We start from the raw sequence: 22135 nt of genomic DNA, 5'->3' as shown, positions 1-22135 counted from the left end.
AGGATTTGTGCACAAATGTTTTGAATTCTTTTTTTGGGGGGGGTACGTATTCTTGAAAATACATGCATTTTGTATGCATGTTTGCAAATGAATACATATTTTTAAAAGTATTTTCTAATTAAAGCATTTTATGCATGTTTTGAAATGTAAACTTTTTTATGCATATTTTTTAAAATGTATACTTTTTTCGGCGAATTGCACATTGTTTTGTATGAACGGCATTGCACACTTTAGGAATTTTGATGTTTTGGTTCATATTTAGGTTTGGGAAGTGGAAATCTGTTATGTTGCATTAAAATGCGAATTTCTCACCCATTCCTAGTGAAGAATTTCAAGAGGCCATTTGGCCACAACTTCGGAAAAAATCTAATAAAAGATGTTGTATTTAGCCACTTCATAATTGTAGTAGTTGTGCTGGATTAATGCAGGGAGCAGCATCTGAGGGGCCATAGGATGGATTCCTCAATCTGAGGATGGAGACAGCACTCGGAGTACATCAGAGCTCCAACCCCCCTCCCACCTCCCAGCCTGTGATGAAAGAACCACACCGGCTCTCTGTGGTTGGGAAGCCAACCTTGAAGAAGCGTTTCAGTGGGAGGGGAGGGGACTGGAGAGGCCAGGATACAAGTTATCCTAAGGTCTCCCAAGCCTCCCTCCCTCCCCCTCTGAGATACCCCAGCTAGATGGGCAAAAAAGCCCATTTAGCAAAAAAAATGCAGCATGGGAGGATCAGGAGGCAAAGATCTCTTCTGCCACTCCTCCCGCCCTGCAAAGGATGCTCGTAAGCCTCCGGGTTCGGACGTTTCTGATCATTGAGGGTGCAACCCATAGGACTGTATCCTAATTCGTTTTAAATGTGATGCTTGGTAGATATGAGTGTGTATATGAAAGAAAAAGGGCTTCAGATTTTCAGCCAGAGAATATAGCTCTTAGTTCTAAGCAGAGTAGTTCCATCCTCTGAATAATAAAGATTTGCCCTACATTAACCTTGTGCCCTCTAGATGCTTTGGATTACAATTCACAGCCTTCCTGACCATTAGCCATGCTGATGGGAGTTGAAGTCTAAAATATCTGAAAGGTTCCAGGTTGGGAAAGGCTACTATAAGATTATCCCTTAAAGAATGTAGCCAAGCAGTAAAAAATGTAACTCTTCTCCATGTAGGCAATATGGTCAATTCCAGGCATTTAATTTTAAGCCTTTTTAATGCTCTTAGAAGTGCTATTTGTATTTTGCTGTGACGATTTTATTTATTTTAAATTTCACTGTGGTTGTTTTATTTTGTTTTGATTTTTCACTTGTTTTAATCTTTATGGTTTTTATTTTTATTGCCAATTACCCAGCATACAAATACTGTTAATGAACAGAATAGAGTTTCCAAAGTTATAGGAGTGAATCATAGAAAGGCTTTTGTAGGGGGCCCAAATAGTTAAGAACAAAAGGTGGGACTAGAACTCAGATAAAATTTAATGGTTGGGTTAGGTCTAAAGCTATGTGTATAGGGTGAGATTAAACATAAACACCATTGTACATATGTTACAGAGTAGGGCCCCAGCTATAGTGGTTTTATTTTATTAGATAATTTATACCCACTCCTTCCAGACACACATTAAATATATAGCTTACAAAAGGCATAAAACATTAACTTCAACATTTAAACAGCATAATGTTATTTAATTAATTTATTTATTACAATAATTTGTATGGTATTTTTCAGGATACAAATTCTGCCAAGGCAGCTTACAAATAATATAAAAAATAAAATAAAATTATGATAAATAACATTATCATTTTTTTAACAAAATCATCAGGATCTTCCCCACTTGGTGGAAGATGGCCTTATAAACTAGCAAAAGACAGTAGCAGAAAACCAGACAAATAACACTAATAGCTCAATCCTATTCATGTCTACACAGAGGTAAATTCCATTAAATGCAGTCCCAAGTAAGGTTGTATAGTGGGGTGTCTAGAAGACACTGCTTTGCACCTGGTTCCCTCAAAATCCTCACAGTATTGCTGCTGCAGGGTAGGAATGATAAATTTAGATGTCAGAGGGAACACGGGCTTTCTTGCCAAATAACCGCAGCACAGCGGCCATTTGGCTCATCAAGCCTGCCCCCTGCCTGTCTTCCCGTGCTTACCTGGTCCAGGAATTCAACTAAATCCTGCCCCTATACACAGTGGAGTTTCTACTGGCAGGTCACTGGCAATTATGGGGAACAGAGAAAAGGAGGAGCAGAGCTACCTGCAAAGAGAGTCTGCAAAAATGATCCAAACACATTTTAGGACATGCTGTACAAGACAGCAACGGCCACTTGACTGAACCTGGAGCAACAAAAAAATTGCCGTAAAACCTTACAATGAAAAAGAGCAGTTATGGGGGTAGAAGCCCAATGTGGCTGCAAGTTTGCTGCTGTGTCATATAAACAACTGTGCAGCCACGATGGGGCAAAGAGACCATATAGATACCCCCTGAGATTGCAGTCTAAATCCTTTTACTGTCATTAAGCAGCCCACCTTCCAAACAAGCTAGAAAAAACATTAACCACTTTCCTGAAAGAATGCAGAATATGAGTTTTTGCAGGGAGTTTTATAAAGGTTCTATAAAATTCTATAAAGAATTCTATATATTCTATATAGGGCAAACACAGAAAATGCCAACTACTCCTAAATAGCGTGTGGGTGTGTAGGGCCCAGAAGAGCTGATCTTAAAGTTCCAAGTGGGTTCATCATATGGCAGAAGATGTTCTCTGAACTACACTTGACCTAGACCATGGTAGGGCTTTATAAATCATCACCAGCACTTTAAATTACACCTAGTAGCAACCAATGCAGACTGACAAGATAGGTGCCATATGCTCATTGCATCAACTGAAAAGAGCCATGCCAATCCATTCTGTATCCCATGAAGCTTCCAAAAAGTCTTCCAGGGCAGCGTGACCTGAGCACCTTTATTTGGAGAAGTACTGGAATCACACATCAAGGGAGCAGAATTCTTAGCTATGGAAGGATCTAAAATGCTGGCAGCTTGCCCACTAGGTTCAGATGTTGGACTAGCAGACAAGGGATAATTACTTACCTTCACTGCATCAATGAACTGTGACTGCTCTGGGGTTGGCTGATGTTTTGGCAGGGGAGCTTGACATACAGATCAGATCAGAAAAATGTGGTGTTCCAGAATTTGATGGGGATCCGCGTCATTTAATCCTGCACTTCAATTAGAGGTGGGCAGCATTTGGTCCTTGGGTCGCATGTGACTCAGAGCCTCACATGTGAGATTTGTAGCATGCTTGTGCCTGGCCAATTACAGATGTTCGCAGGTTATTTTGATGACGCTGTGTTTCTTCTGCACGTCTCCCGCGCCTTCCACCATTTTTTGTTATAAAATAATCCTCACTAAACACGACTTTTCTAGGCTATAGCGATATTTGTAGCTATTTCCTGTTGTGTGCAGAAGAAGTTTTGCTATAAAATGCCCACTAGAGGGTGCTGTCCCACTATACTGAATGGGCCACGTGACCTCTGCTTTCTTCTCCTTGCCTTCCGGTGTGATTTAGCTCGTTTCTCTTGCGGGAGAGAACCAGGAAGCAAAGCAACGGTAAGGAAACGCAATCCCCCACCCATCTGAAAACTCTCTCAGCCTAATTTCTAAAGCCCTCTGCATGCAGTCAATTTGGACCTCTGGCAAGAGTATTTTGTCCCTTCCATGGCAGGGTAAAAAAGGTGGGCCAAAAAGAGAAAAGGCGTGACACACACACACACCCCCTTCTGGTTCTGGCCCTGCTCATCACTGGTTTTGGCCTTGCTCATCACTGATATTCCCTGAAAGATGAGCGAATGTGGACCTCAGCAGAAAAGGATTGCCTACTTACCCCTACCTTAGATGGATTCTCCCATTAATCAAAGTTGGAGGAACTACAACAACTTATTCGTGTGATTATCTCTCTCATATTTTCAAAAGCTTCATACTCCCTGCCTCTTTTATTAGTTCAAATCCTTTCCATTGATACAGGGAGAGAGAAGACCTAGCTGTCCTTTCTGAAGAAGAGATGTTCAAGGCAATTAGTCAAGCCTGTTTGTCTTGCTGCCCTGAGTGAAAATGTTTGCTCCTCACCTAGGGGAAAAAGGAGTGAGCTTGTTGAGTTGTTGTACAAGCACAGGAATCTGCTGGTATTAAACCCAACAGTTATCTAGCTTCAGTTTTGCTGAGAAAAGGCAGTACCCATCAAAATATGCCATTCTGGTTTGTCATCCCTTCCATCCTCCCAATCCTGGCCTCAGTTATTTGAAAGTCCAGATGAACACATTTGGCACAATTTATTCTGATCACAAGATTTCCCCTTATTAAAGTACTTAGCACTTCATCTTTTTTTTATGCAGGGGACAGAACACCCCTGACAAAATGATAACTTCTGTTGGTGCAACGTTACATGACAGGATGCCCTTTTAAGTTGATAAGGAAGAACTATTATATGCTGAAAATATTCCAATTTAGACTTCCCTGAGGTGGACATTCACATTTGGATCTTTTAATGGCCTAGTTAGACTCAAGAATTTGTGAACTTTGAAAAACTGAGAACATGAGATACTACCAAGTTCCAGTATACTTTGAAAGTATGGTCATCTTCAATCCCAGTGTGTACACAAGTTCCACCCATTCCATCTATCCATCCAATCATGAATACCATTGAACACAAGTTTCTTTTCTAGATGGACACACAGGTTTGTGGGAACCTGCCCACTCTCCCATGATGCCATGGGAGCATCTGTCTCCCCGTGCGAGGTTGGGGAAGCTGAGCTCTCCCTGCATGGCAACTTTGGCGGAGTGAATGCCGCATTGTCACGCCGGGCTGGAGTCACAGATAATTACCTCAATTAGTTACAATGGAAGAGTAATAAATACAGGCTTAGTGTCTTCTACCCCACTGGGTCTTCTCAGATTAATCCAGCCTGGCCGAGCAGCATTGAAAGACATGATGGACAATTCATTAAACTCCCCAAATGCCACACAACCTACCCATGAAGGTTTGTGTTAGACCCCTGGGGCTCAGCGCTTTGTCCCTAATTGTCTCTCCCAGGCATGGGCCACCTAACAGCCAGTAGGTGACGGGCTGAAGCGCCCGGGGATTAGGGGGGATGCTTGCCACGTTGCCTTGGTGAGCTGGCCGGTTGAGAGAGGAATGCCCCCGGGGAGGGTGGGGGGAAGCAGAGGGGCGTTCCAACAAGGTGGGGTACTTGCAAAACACAAAACCAGAGGCGCAAGGAGTTAATTAGAAGCCAGGCAAGGGGCCGCAGGCGGCGACGGCGAAATCACTTCCGAGGATTAATACGGGACAGGCTCAACTAAAGCTGACGGTGAATAATCTAGGAAGAGAGTCCAACTCTTTCCCACACATGCCCCCTCCCCAGCTTGAGCCTGATCCTAAACACTTTCCCCTCACTGATCCAAAAGAGATAAATGACCATATTAGCAATGGGTGCCAATACTGATGGCCCTGAGCCTTGGGCCTTTATTCAAGACTGACATTGATTTAGTGTGCATTCTCCCCTGATGAAGAGTTCTGTGAGATGTGAAAGCTTGCATACTCCTAAACCAAACAAGGTTGCTCAATGAAATATGTTACTTCTGCCACTTTGCATGTCTTGTGCTCTGAGACCAAAATGGCAACCACCATCTATTGAAGTGTTGGTACAGCTGGGCATGCGCATGGCACAGACACCGCATCTTTCTCACCTTAAGTAACGGTGGAGTTTTGAGAGTGAGTGAAATCATTACTTAAGGTGAGAAAGATGTGGTGTCTGTGCCATGCGCATGCCCAGCTCTATTGCACCAAATTGCAAATGCACCATCTTGCCGCCACTAGAAAGTGCCTAGAAAGACCAGTGACTTGGCCAAACCATCACATACTTTGAAGTCCTGATTCCCATTTCTCTCATCTCTGTTGCAGACATAGGTTCCTGTGTAGGTGCCTTTATTTAAATTATTATAGTGTTTGTTTTAGCAGGCTTTGTGGAGGGCTCATCTTGACAATGGCTTATCTTAGCAGTGGTTTTATTCAGAGATGCACTGTGATTTGCTATTTATATCTGCAATGCAGCTGTTTCTGAGTCGGACTTGCGCTCTTATTTACCCAGCCCACAGCATGACAAAAAGCAAAACCTCTTAGTGACAACAATTTGCCTAAGGTACACTGGCCATTTAAGTCAGATCAAGTGTCAATGATACATCAGGCTCGCAGCATGACAAAAAGAGAAATCTCCCAGTGACTAAGGCCATTGCTAGACAAGGGTTTAGCCCAGTGTGAGGCCCGGGTTCCCTGCTGTGCATGCAGATGATGCACAGGGGATCCCGGGGTCAGGCCGGGCTAAACCCTCCCTTGACCCGGGATAACCGGATCCACTTGTGGCACGGTTTTTCCACAGCCCCGGGCTGAGCCAGGTCTAGCTGGTTCTGTGGCTTTTCCTGGCTGCTCGCTTACTCACGAGTAGCTGGGAGAAGCTGAGCACTGTGCCCATTGGGCCGGGGTGTGTGTAAAATCACAGGGGGGGGGGAGATGGGGGCCGGGGAAGGAAAGAGCGGACCCAGCAGGAGAGATGGGGGGAAGAGCGGAGCCAGGGTGGGGAGATCATGGACAGGGGGGGCGGAGGGGGCATCAGACATGGCGAGCAGACGGGCGGACGGGCGAGTGAGCGGGGAGCGGACATGACGAGCTGGGAGCGGACGGGTGAGCGAGCGGGGGACGGGTGGGTGAGTGAGCGGGGGGTGGACATGGCGAGCGGGGGGGGACGGGCGAGCAAGTGGGGGGGCATCAGACATTGTGGGGGGAAAATTGGGGGCAGGGGGAGCAGGGAACCCTTAATTTTTTTTAAAAAAAGACTTACCTTTTCGTTGGTGCGCTCCTGCGCACATGGCCCCTTTAATTTTTAAAAAATGGCCGACGTGATGGGGCTTTCCCTTACCCTGTTGCGTGTTACGTCTAGCTAGGGGCGACGGCTCGCACTAGCTGCAGCGTGGCCTCGCCCCTACTCCCCACCGGATTATCAGGTAGGTCTAGCAAGGCCCTTAGTTTGACTAAGGTATACTGGCTAATTTAAATCCAATCAATTGCCAATGATACATTATTCAGACTTAATTGGAACCAGGAATTCCAAAGCATATGGCATTTCACAAGTGTCTTGGGAAATGAGGTCACAATGTGGCCTTTCCCTTCACCCCAAATATACCTTTCTGTCCTAATCCATAACCATCTATTTATCACACTTCTTTATATTCTCATTGCTACTAGGCTGGCATAGCAAAATTGATTCAATACTCTAGCTAAGTCCTGATTAGTATAGTAAGTTAATTGTGTGAGCCACCTTTTTGTTGTTGTTGCAGGGTGTCACATAAATCAATACATTAATTAAATAAATAACACAATTCTATGACATGAATAATTGGCAGTTGTGGAGCATGCTAGTAAGATAAGGCTGAGCTATCTTGTCTAGGGTGACCATATGGAAAGGAGGACAGGGCTCCTGGATTTTTAACAGTTGTATTGAAAAGGGAATTTCAGCAGGTGTCATTTGTATGCATGCAGGACCTGGTGAAATTCCCTACTTTTCACAACAGTTAAAGCTGCAGGAGCCCTGCCCTCTTTTGTATCTGGTCACTCTAGTATAGCTCCTGCAGCTTTAACTGTTGTGATGAAGAGGGAATTTCACCAGGTGCTGCATGAGTACAAATAAGATACAGGAGCCCTGTTCTCCTTTCCATATGGTCACCCTAATCTTGTCCTACCAAAGCAATATCCTGTGTCAATTCATGACACTAGTGCAATTCTTCTCCATTTTTTTTTTTTTTACTTAAAGCTGAGATCAGTCCAGGTGGTTTGAGAAACCAAGCTGTGCCAGAAGCCATGTTAATGATTATAAAATAAAATATGGAATAAGGACATTCTTCTTTTTAGTCCTTGCTATGGAATTAGAATCCAAGCATGTAACCAAGATCCGGCCAGTCAACTGACAAAGAAAAGATCTCTTAGCACTTCAGGACTAGGTCAGTATCTTACCTGCAATTGTGGATACTGCTGATGTCACAAAGGACGTTGGGGAGCAATCCTAGAAGACTGCAGATAAACAATTACATTTTGTCTCTATCAGGGGTAGTTATATAAGGAATGTGCATCGCAACCCAATGGTAGTGTCAAGAAATACTTTTGTAAGCCGCCGTGAGAGCCTTTTTTGGCTGAATGGCGGCATAAAAATCCTTAAATAAATAAATAAATAAACAAAATAAATAGTGATATCCACACCAGGCCCCTGTCTATACGACAACAGGATTGCTCCTCATTAAATATAAACCCGAATTTTCGTTGATTCAAATGTAGGTAAAGATAGGGTGACCATATGAAAAAGAGGACAGGGCTCCTGTATCTTTAACAGTTGCATAGAAAAGGGAATTTCAGCAGGTGTCATTTGTAAATATGGAGAACCTGGTGAAATTCTCTGTTCATCACAATGGTTAAAACTGCAGGAGCTATACTAGAATGACCAGATTTAAAAGAGGTCAGGGCACCTGCAGTTTTAACTGTTGTGATGAAGAGGGAATTTCACCAGGTTCCCCATATATACAAATGACACCGGCTGAAATTTCCTTTTCAATAGAACTGTTAAAGATACAGGAGCCCTGTCCTCCTTTTCATATGGTCACCCTAGGTAAAGAGCGTCACACTACAGCAGCAACAGCTATTTATTTCCTGATTTTTTTTTATAGTGCAGTTATAAATGTGCACATGCTACGGAGTAGAGACTATGGAAGCTATAAATTTTATATGCGGAGCTCCGCAGATTCACATAACAGACAAACTGGGAGTAGGAAGGCATGATGCAGCAGAGGAGGAGGATGGTTCCTCCTCTTTGTTTTAATAAGTTCTCTCTGTGGAGCTCTGCAGAATCATTTAAACAAAAAATGGCGCAAAGGAATGAGGCAGCTGATAGGTGGGAAATTGGGAAATCGGCCAATCACATTGTCCTACCTTCAAAGCTCCGCCCACATGTCAAAATGCGATTTAACTCCCCCAAAGATACATAACCATAACACGGTGCAAACTCGGACGTGATCCCAAAGTTATGGTAAATCGCCACTACGAATATGCGCATTATCACATTAAAAACCTGGCGCTACGGCGAATGGATGGCTGCGTTATGTGTCATGAAACATGAATATGCGCATTTAGGTTGGGGTAAACAAGCCGTATAGACAAACTGCAGGGCACATCAGTTCAGGCCCTATTTACAGGATGGATGCCTTGTTTCAGTGTATCTTATCCCCACAAAATGTGAAAGCATGTGATGCTTCAGTTGATTCTTGATTTACATTTGTCCAGACAACTGTGGTGAAGTCAGAATGGGCTGTGCACTCTGCATTACTGCTGCTTCTAACATAGAGGTAGGGATGGCTGAATCTACCTATTTCTGGTCTTCATTCTGGTTTTGCACTTATAATTGGGTTCTGTGTTCATTTGTGATAAAGCCTTCAGCAGTCATTATCTCAGCTATTTGTCTTCTTTAGCAGGATTGGGCAGCTTGAAGGACCTCCCTAGCTATTATTGGTTGAGCTGCTCCATGCTTTCTTCTTGCCATTGATGATCACCATTCATCCTAAGAATCGTTGCTTACCATTGGCTCAATTGCTCAGATCATAGAGAGGGGAAAGGCAGATAGAAAGGACCCCTAGAGGGATGGTCTGGCCAGAACCTGAGAAAACTCTGGTCAAGGAAAATAGAAGAACAAAGGAAACAAAGGAGGCCAGAAAAGGAGGATTGGAACATGGCCCGGAACAAAAGAAGGACAAGGACAGGAGAAGGACAATCCATTGGAAGCAAAAAGTAGCAATACATGGAAGCAAAACCTCCCATCAATAAGAGAATGGGTTATGAGGATCTGGAAACTTGCTTTGATATGGAAGCTTTGCAAATATTACTAAAATTAAAAAAGTAATTGGGGGGGAACTTTTATTGAAAAAAGTGTCTAATTTATGTTTTAGAATGATAAAGTGCAGGACAAGGTGTAATTGTATGATTTTAAAAATGGGAACTTTGTAAGGAAAAAAGGCTATGTGAAGTTATAATTCATTACAAATAATTATTAACTGATTGGAATAATCATATGAATGACTGTACAATGGAAATATGTGTAAAATCTCCCATGAGAGTATATTGATTATTATTATTATTATTATTAATAATAATAATAATAATAATAATAATTGATGATGTTGAAACAAAATAGGCAGAGAGGAGACATGCACATAGTCAGGAGCTGCAGATGTGAAGAAGGCTCATGTTCACCAAAAGATTTGAAATAGCCAGCCAAATCTCTAGCTTCTATCAGATTATAAAGTGAATATTGTTTCACATTCCCCACCTCCTCAAGCAGTAGGAAATTCCAGGGCGGGGGCCATCTTTATGAGGTCAGTTTCCTCGCGAGAGAGCACCAGGGACTTAGGGCATTTGTGCAACAATAATTACTCATTTACAAACTGAGCATGGGAGAGCAGACAAGCACCCACATGGTATGAGTCTTTAAGGCAGCATAAATTCACCCCAACCCAAAGCGGATGCATTTGTAACCCCCTTTGCCCAGCCGTACTCAAGACTGTTTCTTACAAAACTCAGATTTTTCTCTCTGTCAGTGACTACATTCAAACTGTTTCAATTAATTCCTCCCAGCTTCCACTTGAGCACGAGGTATTTATTTATTATTTATTTATTACTACATTTATATCCTGGCTTTTTTTCCTCTTGCAAGAAATCCAAGGCAGCTTATATACTCCTCCACCTCTCCATTTTATCTTCACAACAGCCCTGTAAGGTAGGTTTGGTTCTAAAGTCACCCAGTGAGCTTCATGGCCAAGCAGGGACTAAAACCTGGAATTCCTGAGTCCCAGTCCAATGCTCTAACTACTATACCACATTAACTGTCCTGTGGCTCTCTTGTTTTTAGTAACTACTAGTTTTACTGTTTTTAATGTTCTTGTTTTTATTGTTTTAAATTGTTGTACACTATCTTGGTGGCTTTGTAGCTATTTTCAGAGAGCTTCAGCTATGGGCAGTATAGAAATGTAATAAAAATAAATAAATAAATAAAAAGAAAGAAAGAAAGAAAGAAAGAAAGAAAGAAAAGCTACTAGCTACCAACTATCACAAGGATTTGATGGTAAACTATCTTCTAAAAACCAGGATTCATAAAAAATTTTCTTTTTACCCAGTAACCTAATCAAGGCTACAGAAAAGAGAGTCTCCTTGCTGGACATAAGACAATGGCATTCCCATTATACTATACTGTTAGCCTCACAATACCATGTAACAAAGATTCAAAGATGGAAAGTGCAAGTTCACCCTACAGGACAGCATCTGAAAAGAAACCATTTCCTATCGAAACAACAAAGAATCTTGTGGCACTTTCAAGCCTAACCAAACGTATTATGGCCTAAGCTTCCGAAAGCCGTATAATAAATTTGTTAGGCCTTAGCTAGACCGGGCTTTATCACGGGGTGAACCCTGGGATTGTCCCTGTGCGTCCACATGATGCACAAGGGATCCCGGGATCAGGGAGGGATCCTCCCTCTCTTGCCCCGCGATACAGCCCTCCCCTTTGGGCCCGGGTTTTCCACAGTCCCGAGCTGAGCCTGAGACCGTGATTCCTCGCACAGAGCCGGGGGGCACGCACTGAGCGCTGCACCCATCGGGGTTAGGGAGGGGAAGCGGGAAAAGTAATTAATTTTTTTAAAAAATCTTACCTTTAGTGCACAAGCGTTTCTGCGCTCCTTCCTCTTTAAAAATAAAAGAAATGGCAGGCGTGACACCTCTCTTCCTGAGGTCGTCATGCTTCATGTGTAAACGGAAGAGGGATCTCGCGTTAATCACAAGGCGAGATCTTCCTTCCTCCGTCGCGGACTATAAGGTAGGTCTAGCTAAGGCCTTAGTGTTTAAAGTGCCACAAGATTCTTTGTAGCTTTCTCTCCAATATACTACCATGACTACCCCTCTGGAAGAAGTTAACTTTTATATAAAATGCCTCACTTGAGTAACAAATGATGTATGTATATCTAATGACAATTTCATCATATAAAATTCATCGGACCATAAAGGACAAAAGGTCTATGAGTGAAGTTATGTGATGAGGCAATAATGCTATTTGCTTTCTAGCATAAAACACATGATACAAAATCCAGTCAGTGACACAACATTCCAGCTGTTCTCAGGCTGGAATATTGCACTTGCCCAACATGAAAGCAATACTATCTCATTGGCCCAGTTCAGAAGACACCTTAAAACACAGGTTTAACCATGGTGAATAAAGCAAAAAGCCTTATTCACCATAAAACTGTGGTTTAAAGTGTCTTCTGAACACAGCCTGGCTTTCTGGCTTAACCACCATGGTTAAAACCATGGTTTAAGGTGTCTTCTGAAAGGGCCCATTTAGGCCTTAGCTAGACCTAAGGTTTATCCTGGGGTCGTCCCGGGGTCGTCCTTGCCTGTTCCCGGAATCCCCTGTGTGTCATTTAGATATAGAGGGATGACCCCGGGACAATCCCAGGATAAACCTTAGATCTAGCTAAGGCCATAGTCTCACAAATCAATGTACCACATGTTTAGCAATCCCCATACAGTGGTGCAGTTAAGATTAGACACTCAGGCCAAAGACCTGTGCTGGCAGTCCAGGGTGTGTGTGTGTCTCAAATGACCACCTAGAAAGTGGTGGCATCAGCACCTGGACTAGCATGGGGATGCTGGGGCCCACCAGGGCTGACCCACCACATCATCATTCCTTCTTCATTTTAAAAGGGGAAGAAGAACCAGGCGGCTGCAGTGCCTGCTTAGGTGGAACAGAGGAAGAAAGAGGGGAAATGTTTTCACTCTGCTTCTCCCTTTGGCCCTGCCCACTTCAAGCCAGTTGGAGCCCTGATTGGCTCAGCAGGACTCTCCACCCCCCCTTCCTCTCCTGCTGGACATGTGCACCCCCACAAATTATAGCTTCCTGGTAAGCAGAGAACTCTGCTTAGCATCAGGGCAGCAAGGGCAAACTGCGTTTTATTCTGAGTCATGCTAGTACTATGATTTAAGTGAATTTCAAATGCCAAACTGCACAGAGTATTTCTTTTTATCAGAGTTGGAGTGTTAATTTGGGGTCTTGATCCTGTCAGAATCCTTATCAAAATAGGTTCTGGATAAGCTAAAATGAGACTGTTGGCATTCAGTGTGTGTGTGTGTGTGTGTGTGTGTGTGTGTGTGTGTGTGTGTTTGTTTGTGTTGTGGGTTGGTGGGTAGAGAGTATGGAAAGGTTACTTGTGTGTTTCACAGCTAAAATAATACACATGGCCATCTAAAGGCCATGGGACCATTAAATCTAATGTATCATAGGGCTCATCTACACCAAGCCGAATATTCCACTATGAAAGCAGTATATAAAAGGCAGGAGCCACACCAAGCAAGATATAGCGGTATGAAAGCGGTATATGGTATGTGTCAATGGGCCCCAACAGTTGCCAGTGCACTTCAATACCACTATAAAGCAGTAGTGTGGCTCCTGCACTTTATATACCGCTTTCATAGTGGAATTTCCGGCTTGGTGTAGATGAGGCCACAGAACCTCACTGCACCACTGTTCCCATATTCTGCAAGCTCTCAAAAACGAGTTTCTCCCATCCTGACAGCTTCTCTTATGTACTTTCCCAGCAAATCTTTTTAAACATGCAAAAGTTGCAGCTCAAGTTTCAGCACAACTTTTCCTTGTAAGGATGAAGCCCAAGTTAAGCTAATAACCCTAATGGTTATAGAGGAGAAATGTCAAAAAATTGTGACATCTGCTGAAGAACATATAGACTTGAGCACGGCTACAAGTAAGTCAGGATTTCTCTGCTTTGCATAGGTTCATATCTGTTCTCGTAGTCCAGAAAAACAGCTCCCAGCATTACAGCCAGTATGAGTCATGAAAATTAAGATAAAGCATTTGCATTTTGCACAATGCATTCTGAACACAGAACCGGGACTCTGAAATGTCATTTGGTGTGAGATACACCAAGTCCAGCTTCCAGTTCCTGCTCAGTTGAAATGGCAGTGAAGGGTTAAATTCAGGAACAGAATTTAACAGACCGAAAATGGGGAACTTTTTTTCCTCTCTCCTTCCGGAATCATCTTTCTCCCCCCCCCTCCCCTTAAGCAATCTCCTTCTCAACCAGAAAAGTGCTGTTTGTGGCTAGAGAATCCAGATGTTGCTCAGCTTCCCAGATGTGATGGGTCTTTCCATTCCAGGCGGGGCCAAGCGTGCCTCTTATAATGAAGCAAATGGGGGTGGGGGATGAGAAGGACTATTTTTAAAAGCCCTCTTGGCTTATTTATAATTTGCACCCACCGTGTCTGAGTCTCGCAGCAGGGCGACTGTGCAGAAGGAGGAAGGACCCATTTGCCAGAGATCTGAGATGTTTCAGCTACCCCGCTGGAAAAGTTGCGTAGCACAGTGACTTAGGAGAAAGTCATTATCTATATTCTTAACTCCACACCGCAGGGGGAAAAAAAGGCTATTTATTTTCCTGTCCGGGATTTCGTGATAGCTCCTGGCAGACAAAGGTGATACACTAGTTATTTTCGACCGTTTGTGATGCTTCTCTATTTCCAGGTTCTATTTTTCTTTTTGCTTCTCCAGTCCTATTTTACCACATGGGTGACTCGTTGGCACCTTGGCACGGAGGGGCCAGAGAGACTCAGCTTTTCCATGGCGGTATTTCTGGAAGCATATGGCAAACACCCCAAATACCCTAGATAAGGGTCATTGGCATTCCGGGTTTTTCAACCTCTGAGTCACCAGAAACTTAGGCAGAAACCTTTGGCATTTTCCACTTTCCATATTCCAGCATTGCAATTATGATCTGGATTACAGTTACCTGATTCTCCCTTAACTCACAATCTTCACCATATTTAACTTCCATAAAACCTCTTGTGGGTGTGGACAGGTTTATTTCCCTTCCCCTGCCCCAAACAGACATACACTTCATTGAGGAGTCATCAAGGCCTAGAGAACTGAGAGCTCGACGGAAAATCGGGTTAGCACCTAAACAGGGGGAAAAAACTGCTCCTTGGGGGAAAGGCGGGATACAAATTTGATAAATAAATAAATTGATTTCATATATGATTATTACAAATACGGCAAGGAAAGAGCATAACTGGTGTCCATGCTTGTTCTGTCTTTATTTTTATTTCTTCAAGAAGCTGCATACTTTAACACATTTCCCAATTGAAAATAGGGACAGTCTTCTTTACTTGCAACACCTTGTTCTCAAGACTCCTGCTTAACTCCCCACCCCACATCCCTCCTTTCATTATTCCACATTCTGAAGGGTCTTCTGAGTCCTGTATTCCGGAATTGCCATACCTCATTTATTCACTTTTTACGGAGTATTAAAACAGTGTTATTGCCAACCTGTTGTTTTCTGAAGCTTTTTGTGTCATGGGCCTTAGGCCTTAGCTAGACCTAAGGTTTATCCTGGGATCATCCCTGTTCATGTAAATGACACACAGGGGATCCCAGGAGCAGGCAGGGACGACCCCGGGACGACCCCGGGATAAACCTTAGGTCTAGCTAAGGCCTTAGCTAGACCAGGCAAAATCCTGAGACGAACCCCAGGATCGTCCCTGTGTGTCCACATGACACACAGGGGATCCTGGGATCAGGGAGGGATGATCCCTCCCTTGTCCCGGGATCTTACCCTCCTCTTTGAGCCCACTTTTTCAGCAGTCCCGGGCTGAGCCGAGACCACAGAATGTGTGGCCCGTTGCCGTGGTTTGACCCTGCTCCGTGCGATTCCTTGCGCGGAGCCGGGAGCTGTGCCCATTGGGGGTAGGGTGGGGGGAGCGGGGAAATTAAGTTTTTTTTTTTTAAAAAAACCCTACCTTTAGCACATGAGCGTTTGTGCGCTGCCGTCCCTTTAAGAAAAAAAATGGTGGGCGCGACACCTCTCTTCCTGAAGTCGTCGCGCCTCACGAACGCGACATCTTCCCTCCTCTGTTGCAGACTATGGGGTAAGTCTAGCTAAGGCCATTGTTTCTTCAGACCTGTTAGTTGTTTCCACATCAGGGCTCATTAGCGCAGTGGAGGCACTACTTTTTTGTAATCAGTTTAGCAACAGAATTAAAGCAGTGGTTCCACATGGTACTTTGTAGAGGACTATATTATCTAGCAATGCTTGTCCTCACAGTGAAGAAGATTCTTCTGTGTTTACCTCTAAATAAGTCCTGTTCCACAAAGATCCCCTGCAGCTTTAATTAGAAGCTTTATTTATATGACTTCTGCCTCTATTGGTTCAGCATGGGTAATGGACTTCATTAGATTTCATTTAGACTTCAATCAGTCGATTTCTGTTCCACATGAGGGAGGGGGTGGTTTCTTACTGGTTTATTTCTTTTCTGTTTTTCTATGGCAAAACACAGAGGCAAGTGAGAGGAAACCAGTGATTAAGCCACCTCCTTCCCTGAGAATTAAGTGACATCACTAATGCAGTGAGGTGTGGAATAGGAAGCAGAAACCATAAGGAGGAAGCTTCTAATGAAAGAGACAGTAAACCATAAGGAGGAAGCTTCTAATGAAAGAGACATAAATAGTACTTTGCCTGTCAGCTTTGGACAGGCTTGAGCTGTAATTGCATTTTAAATAGGGGTGTGCATTGGATTCAGTCAAATCCTGAATCCAGTACCAAATCAGGCTGATTTGGAAAGATTTGGGAGATGTCCAGTTCAAAGCAGGGCTTCTCCAAAGCAGATCAAATCCAAATTTGGACCCTCTTGAAACTTCATTAGCAATTTGGAGATTTGTATGGACACAGACAGTGTGACTGCCAAAATGGATACATTTCTTCCCAAGCTCTCCAGGTAAAGGAAACATCAGGGAGGGGAGAGGAGGAGGGAGAGGAAGGGGGTTAGTTTTGTGAATAACAGCATGGTTTTACCTGAGCTCTCCAATCTCAGTGCTTTGAATGAGGGATGTTGGAGTAATATATCACAGGGCAGTTGCAGTGTACAGTTCTTTTTGCTAGCCCTTTCTCCCAGAAGCAAGAATATTTAGAGTGAGGTCTGTGGGACCTGGGAGGGTGTAACAGTGGGTTCTTGCTTGGAAACTGCTAGATGTTCATGTCCTTTTGCCTCTGAGCTTCTCTGCACAAGTGATTTGTCACTCACGGAATTTTGTAGGTCTTTTACACAATGTTGTCAACCTCCAGGACATCTCACATGTTCCCCCCACCCCCTTATCCCATTTTCAAAAAGATTGGAGGTAAGGTGTAATCAAAGTTAATGGCGCCATATTGGCAGTGTGTAATGCCGGCATAGTGCTACAATACAGCCACTAGATGGAGGTGTTTCATTGAATGTATAGAGCGTTGCCAAGAAAGGGCGTTTTCAGTTCCTAAACACATGTTCGCCATCTCAAGGTGATCTTTGTAAACCCATAAAGATTCTGAAAGAAGTAAGCCCAATAAGGATACAGGATTTTGGCTTGTCACTGTATGTTCCATGTCCAACATCTACCCCTGTTCTGTTGCACTTTCTGAGACTTTGGTGCCAATTGAACAGAAAACAAAAAGCTTTAAATTTATTTCATTCATTATGTTGTTCCCCACCTCAATCCAGAGGGAGAGGTGGGTAAGAAATATATTATTATTATTATTATTATTATTATTATTATTATTATTATCTAATCACTGCAAAGCAGCTGAGGGAGACTGTTGAATGGCCTGCCAAGAGAGATTTGCCAACTCAACAGTCTTTCTGAATATAAAAATGCTATAAAGACTGATCTCTTCCGGCAGACCTACCCAGTCAAATTTTAAGATGTCTGGCTGTTATTTTAATAATATATTAGTTTTATATGTTTTAATCAGTTTTATGTATTTTATAATATTTTTGTATTTTATGTTGTTCCTTGCCTCGAGCCAGGTAAGAAATTTATTATTATTATTATTATTATTATTATTATTATTATTATTATTATTTAATCACTGCAAGGCAGATTTGGGAGCTGTGTGCGCATGTGTGTTTTCTTTCTATTATACATCTCTCCATTGCTCTGCGGCCTCCAAGACTGCCTGTGCCTCCTAATCTGAAAAAGCCCTATGGGAGGAATAACCTCATGATGTCTTCTCCTGGGCAGGAAATGCCGGAAGCCAAGGAGGCTGCAGGCTGCTGATTGTACAATGAAAGTGAGGACCCTGGCACACACACTCCTCAGCTACCTCCTACGTAAGGTGAACATAACAAACCCAAGCCCATCCCATGAGAATTGCTCTGAAATGTTAAGTCTCCTTTGAGTTTCTTCCTCAAAGCAATTTCTTTGCTATCAAACTGAATGAGAACGGTCGAAAGAAAACATCTGAGAAATTTTTGGTACAGCACTAAACCCGGGCTGGTAGAGATGGGCAGCCATTGGAGAGCCTTCAGCAGAGGTGGCAGCTGGGAACAGCTGGGCAGCCACATCCTGCGCTAGCTGCATCTTCTGGACCTGCCTCAAGGGCAGCTGGGAACAAGAGCAAGCCACCAGGAGGGATCTGTTAGCAGAACTCGGGCTACAGGTCAATGAACCTGGAGCTAAAGAGTTAATGTGTACCTGAACAAGGTGAGAGGGGATTGCTGGGATGTTTGTTCTTCCCTTTCCTGTCTCCTCCCTCTACTTCCTTCTTCTTGTTGTTCCCTGCCTCATGGGTTGCTGACCACATGGCTGAACTGAGCCATCTTACCCTCCGATGGAAAGTTGCTTATTCCTAAAGTAAAGTTTCTTCCAAACCACCACCGGAGTGTTTCTTTTGTCAACGTGCGTGGCGACTCGCAGGGAGCTGATTCGGATGACAAGAGGATCCCCCCTCCCCGAGTGCACAACTGCATCTCCCCTTCCCATCCCATGATTCAGGGATGGGGGACCTGTGGTCTTCCACATCTTCTTGGACTACGACTCCTATCATCCCTGACAATTAGCCACCCTGGCTGGGGCTCATGGGAGTTGGAGTCCAACGACATCTGGAAGGCGACAGGTTCCCCACCCCTGCCATAATTGAACACACACACACACACACACACACACACACACACACACACACTTTTGGGTTCGAGCTCTTGCTGCACCTCAAAAACCACAGCTCGCTTGGCTGAAGGAGGAAGGAGCCCTGCAGGCATCCCGTCTGCTTTGCTGGGGCTGTGGAGGGGATTAGCAAGGTCAATAGACTGATTGGAAGCAGGCGGCAAACTGCAGCAGCGGAGAGCTTTGATTTTTGGGCGCAGCACCTTGGCGTTGGAGCTGCTGAGGTTTATGGAGTGGGTCTGTGTCGCCTGCAGCGCTCTGGGGTTCCTGCCCACCTCCGAGGCAGCTGCAGTTGGGAGCTGTCCTGGCCCCTCCACAGCAGAGACCCATGAGGAGGAAAGGCGAGGCAGGGCGGCTCAGTGGTTGCAGCACCATGGAATGCTCCAGGTGAGTCCCTTGCTCCGCAAAGGGCAAAGGTGGCCGGAGGTCTTATGAGTCCCTTCCTCCGGTTCACCCCTTCCTAAGCTTCACGCAGAATGTGCGTCCTGAATACGTATTCTGAATAAAACCAGAATACGTTATAATCCAGGGAAAGCTTGTCTAAAAAGATGTGTTTTCAGGAGGCATTTGAAGGATGTTGCATTTTCCACCTCCCGAACCGCACGAGGGAGGGTTTTCCAGAGGGTGGGTGCCACTACAGAGAAGGCCCGCTGTCGAGGTTCTTCGTGACGACATTCTCTTTATCTTGGAATGACGAACAGGACCTCCTCTGACAAACGTAAATGTCATCTGGGTGTGTATAAGGGAAGGTGGTCTGTTATGTATCCTGGTCCTAAGTTGTTTAGGGCTCTATAGGATAATAACAAAACCTTGTACGTGGCTCGGTAGCTAACAGGCAACCAGTGCAGTTCTTTTTAACACAGGTTTTATATAGGCAGAGCTAGGTGTCCCAGTGAACACCCTAGCTGCTGCGTTCTGCACGAGCTGCAGCTTCTGAACCACACACATGGGTCGTCCCACACAGAACGCATTACAGTAGTCTAATCGTGAGGTTACCAGTGAATGAACGACCGTGGCTTGGCTATCCCTATCTAGGAATGGGCATAGCTGGCATACCGACCAGCTTGCTAAATGTTGTGTTATGATGAGTGGAACATATGCATTTTTTTCTTTTTTAAAATCTACTTAGGTCAGATCTACACCAAGCAGGATGTGACACTTTGAAAACGGTTTGAAAGCCATATGTGGAGCGTGTCCTGGGTCCCAACAATTGTCACTACTGTTATAAACCGAATTAAAACAGTAGTGTAGATCCTGCCTTATTCAGTTTTATTTTTAATTAATATTATTGCTTTTATATCATTGTATATTCACAGTGCTATTTTACTTGGCTGGTCTTGTGACCGTAATAAACTACTTTGTTTCTTACTCCTTTCCATGGCCTCCTACCTGGCTGTTAGGCAGGGGCAGGGGCAGGAGAGGGACTTGAGTCCTCAGGCAAAGTGGGCTCAAGGGAAAGCATCTGGGAAAAGCTTCTGGTTACCAGCCCTGGGCTCAGCAACCGCAACTGCAACCTGCCTTTCAGCCAGTGGTACAGTGGCTCTGGACCCCCCTGGCTCTGAGTTTGTGGTTGGGGGCATGACAGTAGACTCCTGCAATGACAGGGAATGCATTTGGTCTGGAGAATGGCACAGACCCCATTTCTGAGCTGTGGATGCTAACCCTAACCCCAAACCTAGAACCCAGAACTAGCCTTGCCATTCACCCAATGGGCAGACACAAAGATTAATTGTAACTTTGGTTGCCATCTCGCCTTCGCTCCCCATATCTCACTCTGCCACCAGGTTAGGTTTCTTTTCCCCACCCAATGCTGCAAAATGAATGTCGCTCAGGGATTTGGCACCCTGGCACCCTCCAGAGGTCTGAACTACAGCCCCAGTTAGCCTGGCCAATGGTAAGCAATTGTGGGAGTTGTTGTTCAGAGCACCTGGAAGGTACCAGGTGACCTATCCATAAGGAAGACTGTTCTCAACATCCTCTGGGCAAAAATTCTAGTTCATGCTGTGGTCAACTGAGTCTACCTTCTCTCTGGCCTTCCCTGTGACCAAGCTGCATCGTTGTTCTAAGTTGCAGCTGAAAACAGGAAGTGGGCGATTTGGATGCTGCAGAAGCTGCGGGAGCAGATGAAAGTGTGCCAACGTCTGTTCCCCCCCCCCCCCTTAAGCTGGTGAAGTCACGCACCCTTCTACCCAAAGCAATTTTGCTTTCAGCACCATTGAGGAGTGGACAGGTCCGTGACGGGAGTTTCCACCTGGTAAGGTGCATAAAACGTACCACTCCTTAAAGGTGCATCTGCACCAGATGTTTTTCTCTGGGATATAATCCAGTACATGTCTGAAACAGCAGTTGCAGGTGGAACCTAGCTCCAGGTTTTGTTCCTGATCAGAGTTTTGCCTTTGGTTTTTGTCCCAGGCTAACCAATATCTTTTCCAAAAGCGGTTCTGACTGCCTTGAACTGTTCTTTACTCAGGGGATGGATCCAGATTTAGGTGCATGCAACTGTGCTTGTGGAAGCAAATTTCCCTGCCCTTTCTTTCCCCTGAAAGCCTCTCCAGCCCCCTGAAAATGCTACACGGGGGTGGGGGGAGATGATGACACATTGCCGAATTGGATGAACTGTAGTGCAGGAGGGATCCTTAAAAACGAGGTAGAGGCAGTTTCCGTGAGTGGAAGTTTTTTGTCTGGAGAAGGCAGATCTTGGCTCCAACACAAAGATCAGCACAAAAAACCAGAGGAAAAAGCGGTGCGATAAAAACAGCCCCAGAATGGGCCGCGTGGTCTTTGTTTACTTCCTCTTTCCTCTCCGGGAGGAAAGAGGAAGTAATGAAGGACAGAAGTGGGGAAGGAGACGCGATGGTAAGGAAACGTGATCCCGCCCCCGTGTAAGGACACCACTATGCAGCCAACAGAGCCATTGTGCAGAACTGATGCAAAGGTGGGCTATTATAACCAACGCAACACATCATTGAGGGTTGGGTATTCCCAGACTGTCTTTGCCAGAGACTTGAAGACTTGGATCTAGAGGTAGAAACT

The sequence above is a fragment of the Elgaria multicarinata genome, chromosome 3, assembly GCF_023053635.1.
Source record: "Elgaria multicarinata webbii isolate HBS135686 ecotype San Diego chromosome 3, rElgMul1.1.pri, whole genome shotgun sequence".
NCBI lineage: Eukaryota > Metazoa > Chordata > Lepidosauria > Squamata > Anguidae > Elgaria > Elgaria multicarinata.
The sequence above is the reverse complement of the archived record's forward strand: the minus strand, read 5'-3'. Positions refer to the sequence as shown.